Source organism: Aptenodytes forsteri, unplaced genomic scaffold, assembly GCF_000699145.1.
Source record: "Aptenodytes forsteri isolate BGI_AS27 unplaced genomic scaffold, ASM69914v1 Scaffold132, whole genome shotgun sequence".
In the NCBI taxonomy this organism is placed as follows: Eukaryota; Metazoa; Chordata; class Aves; order Sphenisciformes; family Spheniscidae; genus Aptenodytes; species Aptenodytes forsteri.
In genome coordinates this window covers 2,625,434-2,633,401 of record NW_008795520.1, presented here as the reverse complement: position 1 = coordinate 2,633,401, position 7,968 = coordinate 2,625,434, and the positions used below count along the sequence as shown (strand labels likewise).

Below are 7,968 nucleotides of genomic sequence, written 5' to 3'. Positions count from 1 at the left end.
CCTTTAATAGCTTAACTTTTCCTATTTGCAAGATTATACTTGTTCTTAGTGATGCAGCTTCCTGATTTTTCCCATGTTACCCTCTTAGTATTTTGGAAAAAATTAATATTCCCAAAGGCTTCAGCATGCATAGCACTTCAGATAGCTGCTATAATTTAGGATCTATTTTTTCCTTGTTAGTGGTAGAAAAAGCCAGTCAGATTGGGAAAGGGTATTAAGAATATGTGGGAGGGTTACAGGAGGAACATAGGGGAGAAGCTCAGCTCTCAGCTGGACTTGTAACTGTAATCTATCCCTTTACCCAACACCAGTAAGAACTTTCCAAAGAGAATATATGGGAGAAGGAGAAGCTACAGTTTGCATGCAGAGACTAAAGCATCCTGTAATGGAAGACCTGAAATCCCAAAAAGACAGTATGAGCAGTCAAGGCACTTTGTATCACTCATTTTATTCCCATATACAAGTTGACACTACACTATTAAATATAGACAATACAGAAGCATTAAAAACAAATACTGTTTAGAAACTTTAAAAAAACCACATATTGCTTCAAGCTTAGATGGTATTTCCCTATAATTTTTAAAGTGAATTCAGTGCTAACAATAGCTGAGGCAGCTTCCCATTCCATTGTACCCCTAATTTTCTAGGGGCTACTGTCAAGGTGTTGAGTCAGGCTCCATATATGGCTTTGTGCTGAGTACACTGAGCTGGAAAATAAACTGGAACATCCAGGTTACCACACATAAGGCCCTCAGATTGCTAGCTTTTGGTCCCTATCACAGTAAAAAAAAAAAAGTCAGAGGCCTTATAGTTCAGTGGCACTGCATTACACCATAAAAAAAAAAGAGAAAGATACACTTCCCTACATGTTAAAGATTTGATTAAAATGTACATTTGCTACCTGGATAAAATTCTTACCAAAAATTCAGGTCTGTCACTCAGTTTTGTTAAGTTTAGCTCCAAGTTTAGCTATCACCTTGACTATCTCAGCTTCCAGTGAAAAAGTCTGTAATTCATAGTCGCAAAGATGTGACAGCAGTGACTGAACAGGCATGCTACTGTATTTTACAGGGACATTCTTATGCAGTTTTCATTGTAACATTTACATTGTAAACACTAGTCTTCACAACACTATAGTTAAATTGCAGCATTACACATTATAAAAAGTCTTGTTTCACTTAGCTAAGTACTTTCAGAAACAAAAAGGAATAAACAGTTATTTTAATGAAGACTTTGGACAACTGAGTATTTACTGTGTTCTTACAAACAAAGTTCTACTTCTAAAACAGGAGTGAGAAGTGTTCATCACTTGGCTGAATTCAAGAGTCCATGCAAGACAAAGTTTAGAACTTCCTTAATTGATAGGGTGACATTCACTAGGTTTTCCATTTTTAGTGAGTCCAATTTGATGCAAAACAGCTACCTCCTGTAAGAATCTATGGAATATAGTTAAAGCTTTTACACTTGAGAAGTTCTGCTTTCCAAGTCAATTGGCTTTTCATTTGTTAGCATCAAAACACTAGAATAACAGTTTTCCAGACTTCAGCCTGGCACATGCCAAATATTTTGCATATACAACTTGCAGTGATCAGAACTGTGCTATTTCACATAGTCTAAGCAAACCTACTAGCCTTTTTTTAGTCAAATAATGCCCAAATGCAGGAAGGCTACCAGATTTGCAGAATAATTTACCCCTCACTTCAGGCATTATATTACTTAAACCAAGATAGTACCAACATAGCACCCAGGATTATTTTTAGCTACCGACCATTTGAAAGAGCATGACAGTGACTCACATGACCTGATCAGTTTCAATACCATCTTTAGCAAATTGTTTCAGTGGGGAACAGCTCTTGACCAGACAAGGATAAGAACTAGATCATTTCCTCAGTACACAGCAGCCTTAACGATTTGAAAATTCTCATGCTCTATAGAACACCTGAACAAGCCTGTTTGAGATGTTTTAAGTTTGGTACCCAGTATCCAAGGCAGAAGACATTTAAGCCTTCTATAATTATTGGAAAGACCAACATCTAATGGGAGATCCATCTTATCCAAAAATGGGTACTTAAGGCAGGCACATAGTCATCTTGGCTCCTTCATTCTCAGTGGGAAAAGAAGTGTAGAAGCTGTCTTTGAAAGCATGGCAAGATGAGTCCCGCCCTAGACGATCAAGGAAACTGTTTAATGTGACAAAATGCACTGAGGGCATAGTCCATCTGCTGTAGTTACATAAAGCCTACAGAGCCTGTGGGCAACAGGAACAGGCAGAGTTTTTATTGAATAAGGCTGTTAAACACTACTGAGTTAGTGCTTTGATACTGTTGTTCAAAGCTAGGGTGGATTTCTGAATTGAAACAGCATCAGAAGCAACTTAGGCATATTTACAACAGCTATGTAAAGAGGAAAACAGCATAAAAGGAAATTAAAAGAACCTCATATGGAATAAAGGCATCCTCTGGAATAGTTTGCCTCAGTTTTGGGCACTGTTCTAAAGTTTTAGGAAGTTCTAGCCTGTGGTTTACCTAAAAGTTGGAATACAGTAATTTTGCTATGTTTAAAACTACTTAATCATACTTTGCATTCCCAGACTTAAAAGCTGTAAGATCTCTAGTAGGTATCCTGAACAAGAGTTGTCTGTATTTTTATAGCTTTATGCTTAAAAGGCAGGTAAAAATCAGATTATAATTTCATGGATTCTAGGACTTCCTAGTAAGATTAAAATTGAGAGTAATGAAACCTTTACTAATGTGATGTAATGTAATTAACACTAGGAGGCAGCAGACTGGGTCCCTTTGCATGATTACTTTCTTTCAATAACACAATGAAACTTTTCACTAAGCAAGTAACTCTGTGTTGCAGTAGTAATTCTAGAGTCCTGCTTACTCACTGAGATTGTGGAATGAAGCTAAGACTAGCGCAGGTTTCTGCTGCAGAAGTGCAAGTGTGCTTCCTGTGAGAAGGTGTCCAGTCTGTAAAACACAAGCTTCAAAACAGTTAAACTGAGATAACCAGCATATGTAACTAACACACAACACATCTGAACAAAACTTTGAAGCTCTCAACTATAGCAATAATCTGCCTAAAGCTTAGTCACCAAACTGAAAAAATTAATTTACAGCAGCTTGAGAAAAAAAAACACTGAGGATCTCACAAACAATGACTGTCTTACTATGTAGAAGTAGGACCTACAAAGTGAGAGTGTTCAAACTCTGTTATATATTCTTGTTTACTAAAGGGTACCTCTCTCCTTTTTCCCCTAGCCCCCTCACCCCCTCCAGTGAGGAATTCTGCACCAATTTTGAGGCAGAAGGCTTCTCAGGACTTGATCTACAAGTTTTATCAATGTGATTTTCAAGTTTAAAACCTTTAACAGTGTACATGTACAATACCACTAAATGGAATGCATATTGCACTCTGACCCCCACTGAGAATAATAGATATTCTTAAGTGTTAAAAATAGACTTCACTAGACAGGAGCCAGCCCTCTCCTTCAACAAACTGGCATTTACATGATTAAGCATAGAGTGAGTGTGACCACAAGCTCAGTACAGTGGTACAACTTGATACTGGTAGAACAAGCAACTGCTTATTGAGCAGCAGCTATCCGGTAATGATTGTCTACATCAGTTATTTGGTACAACAGGCACAGCAACACAGCAAAACAATCCTGTAGCTGTTTCTTGCCCTGAAAATTAGTAGTTTGTTCTAATGACCTTAGAAACAGCGATAAAAGTTAGCATCAGCAGATTCACTAATCAAACAAGGTTTTTTGAAAGTTTCTATATACAGACAATACTTGGTATTTGCCTGCCTAAAGCTTTTACATTTATTAGTGCTGTTTACCAGATCCACTGGCTTTCCTGTTGCCTGTCTTAATATACTTATTTTGGTAGAAGTATTAAATCAAATAGTAATTAAATCAAATGCAAAGGCACCTCCATCACACCTTTAAAGCCTTTCCTCAACACCACCTCCCCATGACTTGGACTTTTAAAATAAGGGACAACAGATTATTTGTAACCAAGATCAAAAAAGTGTTTGCTTTGATTCCCTGTATGCTAAGGTTCACCCCTCCCACCCCCAAAACAAGTCAACTGAAGCATTAGAAAGATTCCCAAAAGGGGAATTGTTTAAAAGTTTGGGTAGCTATATCTAAAAGCCTCTTCAAATGTTGTGGCTCCAACAATACACCCCACTGTGAGGTAGGTAGCCAAGATAAAAATATCGTAAGAAATATTTTAACAGCTGGAAACTCCCTATAAAAACCTTGCATAAGTAATTTGGTTCCTTGCACCAGTGTCCTGATATGCATAACTTCTTTTGAAGATGCCTAAGGGAATCCAAATTCACCGAGCTCTTGCTGAGTAGCATCTCATATACTCTGTCATCCAAGGGTTGTCTGGTGGGGAGGGCTTTATTCGCCAAGCTTTCTCTGCTTCCGCTGATCGCACTCGTCTCTGAGAAAGCTTCCTTTTCTCCACTTGTCTCCTGTTCTTTGCTCGTAGAGCAGATTCGTGAATCTAAAAGACCAGAGTTAGTATTATAGAAGGAAAACAGCCTAGGAACCCCCCTAAGAAAGCTTTGTTTCTTAATCTTACTGACGTATTGTAAAAACCTCAATTCTCCTATTTCTACCATTTTAAATTCTTAAATATTCTTCAATATGCCCAAGCATCCCTTAAAACCTAAGCCATAGTAGTAAGACAAATCCCTAGAGACTCCTTACTAGAGACTGAAGAACTTAACTTTGAGAACATGCTGCAGGCACACCTACATACATTTTTACATTAATAAATTATCATATATTCCCCAAATTTAATCTTAAGAGCCAGCTACTATGTTTGCTTGCTTCTATCTCCAGATTTAAAACCCTGTCTTCCATCTCAATTCCAGGAAAGTAACACCTTTCAAACATTCGAGAAAAGTTGACCTAGCCAGGCAGTAAGTAGTCAGTTCCCACTTAAAGAAACATTCTTAGTGACAAAGCACTACATAATTGGAAGTGTTCCGGAAGTGTCCTGCCCATTCACTCCAAACTCAAGAGCTGATCTTAGGGGTTCTGTAACTGTTTCTAGCATAAGAAATGTTAAAGTCTTGAAGTATAAATATCTCTGTTCAAAGTCCGGCATCAACCTCTATTAGGCTTCAAGATAAAGCACTAGTCAACTATTCCCACCACTGACCAAAGCTTATCAATCCAGTAACAGTATCCATTATTAGGAAGGGCAGCTTCTTTCAAGAGCTGCAAGGCCCAAGCTCCTCATTTCCCTCAAAGTGTTGAGCTGTCCAGGAAGGAAAAGACTATGCTTCAAACCCCTTCCAAAACAGCCCATCAGAAGTCAGCTCTGTCTTATACATCAAGAACACCACCCACCTTAGTCCTCAGATATCTTGGGTCATAGATTCAGACTCTACATTAGTAGCAAGATAAAGACAAGACACTGGCAGGGATACATTAATGATTGCATTTTACCAGCCTAGGAGAGTTATAGAAAAGAAATGGCTCTATTGTAACACTCCAACCTTAGTGTTTCTTGGTAAGCCAGGAAACAGACCCCATTATCACAGGATTCTGGTGCTGTCCATGAATTTTATTTCTATTATTTTGCTAATATTTACACCAACCCTGCAATCCATCAGCCATCTGATAGACCATTCTTCTGTCAGCAAAAAGTTCCCTGCTGGCAACCTGCTGAAATGAGCTGCTAGACAGACATTTTAGCAGCAAAGCATTCATACCTTCTCAGCAAGGCTCCTATTCCTAGGGAGTGCCCCAGGAAAAGTCACTCTTTCACAGCACAAGCACTACCCCAGTGTTTATATACCTGCCTGCTGTGGGATGCCTGGTGCTAACTGCCTGCTGCTTTTTTCTTGTTTTCATGAAGTTCAGAATGCAGAAAAACATTTATGACAGCCAGTTTTGCTGGTAGCGCTGTAACAGCCAGAAACAAGATAGCCAAGTTTTAATCAGAACTTGCAAGTATTAGTCAAACATGGGAAGTTTCAAAACCGATTAACAGTTAAGAGCTATTTGATTTGGACATGTCAAACCTCTTCAGGTTTATTGCTAGCATATTTTTTTTTTAAATTTATTGCTAGAATCTCCATGCACTCAAATAAAGGCATCCCTGAGAAGTTTTACCTAGATATAGATAAGACATATAGACATATGTCTTATCCACGTACTAAGTAGTCACTGCCCTTTAACAAAACAGAAGCTTTTACTTACTTCATTTGCTGAAGCAGAAGCACAGACATTGTGAGTTTTCTGGCTTCCAGTATCTGTCTGTCTTTCTCCCCACCCATACAGAGCAAATGGATGTTTATTCTCCTTCGGTGCATCTGTCTTTTGAGGACTTTTGACTGATCTTCGATCATTACGACTAGACAAGGCACTTCGACTTGGATGTCGTCCTGTACGGCTGGTTTTGTCTGCTTCCTTTACAGAAGTGTGTTCTACAGTTTTTTCTTGCTCTTCCTTCTGCTGCTTTTCTTGATCTTCTCTTTCTTTCTCTAAAGAAAAAATAAAGTTATGCTTTAAGCTCCCAATGACAACACATTAATGTCTGATTCGCACAGCCTCTCTTACTATCTCATTGAAGCTGTGCTTTTTTTAGAAATGGAAGAAGTCATTACTTCCTTAGCAACAGATACATACCTTGCTTAAATGCCTGCCTTCTTTCTTTAGTGACTACAATATTTCCAAGCTCACCCCTCTGTACATCAGCTTCCACATACTTAAACATGCCTTTCACTAGTGAGACTACACAGATAACCAATAGCTCCAGGCAGTATTTTAAAGACTGTTTCCAGTGATCTTCTGTCTTCACTGTTTCATCCTTCCATCTTTCAGACAGCTAACAGATGGACTACTGAATGCCATGTAGATGCTGCCAGCCAGCGATGAAGTCTGATAAGAGTATGTGCAATATTAAATCCCTCATATTATAAGCTTCCACTGAAAGAAAAAAGTGATTCATTTTCAGGCTCCCTGATTATGGTTTTCTGTTTATAGAGGAGAGGGAAGTATGAAGCAAAGACTTACAAAGTGATAGACATCACCCTCACTACCTGTTCTGTGAAGTATGTTTTACATTTAAAGTACCACTCTCTACAGACAATACTCTCCAAAGCTCACTTGCCCCCAACACATGCTTTTTAAACCTTCCATAGCAAGGGGCCAGCATTTGTCCTCCAGGCATTGGGTATGTAGAGTAGCATTTGTGAGGGAGAATTTAAAGTCTGTATCATTGTTAACTTGCAGATGTAGACCAACACTGAAGGCTGAATCAGCATTATGTAAGACATTAAATAATAAAAACACAGAAACAACTGTTCCATCAGATCTAATCTTCTTGCATTACAGAGCTATGAAGGAACTAGTTTTCCTTTGTGGTGCCTCACAGCTAGCAGTTCTTGACACTTCCTGCATACTACTACTTATATACAAAAGTTTGGGTCTTAGACTTCAGATGAAGGAAGCCAGTATCTGGTAGAGCATTGCAATACTTCATAAATCTAAGAGAAAGGCTGCTAAGAAAGGCTGTAAGTAAGCCTTACAATAAGGTTACCTTATAACATTACAATAAATTTATAAGTTGTTTTGGACAAGTCTGTTTTATAACGTCATTAAATATAGTCAAGTGAATGCCCATGGATAACAATTACTGACTGGAAGAGAACAGCCAAAGATTTTTCCCACCTTTGAGATCTGCAAGGTGTTACAAACTGGTGACAAGAAGTCTTGGACTATTCTGTTAATACTAATCTAATCTAAACTAATATCTTTATCAATGGTCTGGATGAGGGGATCAAGTGCACCCTCAGTAAGTTTGCAGACGACACCAAGTTGGGCAGGAGTGTTGATCTGCTTGAGGGTAGGAAGGCTCTGCAGAGGGACCTGGACAGGCTGGATCAATGGGCCGAGGCCAATTATATGAGATACAACAAGGCCAAGTGCTGAAT

General features: G+C 38.6%; 1 non-coding gene across 1 annotated transcript; it reads right to left on the bottom strand.

The window, feature by feature from the left end:
- Positions 1 to 432: 432 nt before the first annotated feature.
- Positions 433 to 6,516, bottom strand: LOC103901017. The gene is made up of 2 exons (XR_002086220.1): positions 6,233 to 6,516; positions 433 to 4,523 (listed from the first exon to the last, which is right to left on the bottom strand). It is a non-coding gene; the product is annotated as an uncharacterized LOC103901017 (transcript).
- Between the last annotated feature and the right edge of the window lie 1,452 nt (positions 6,517 to 7,968).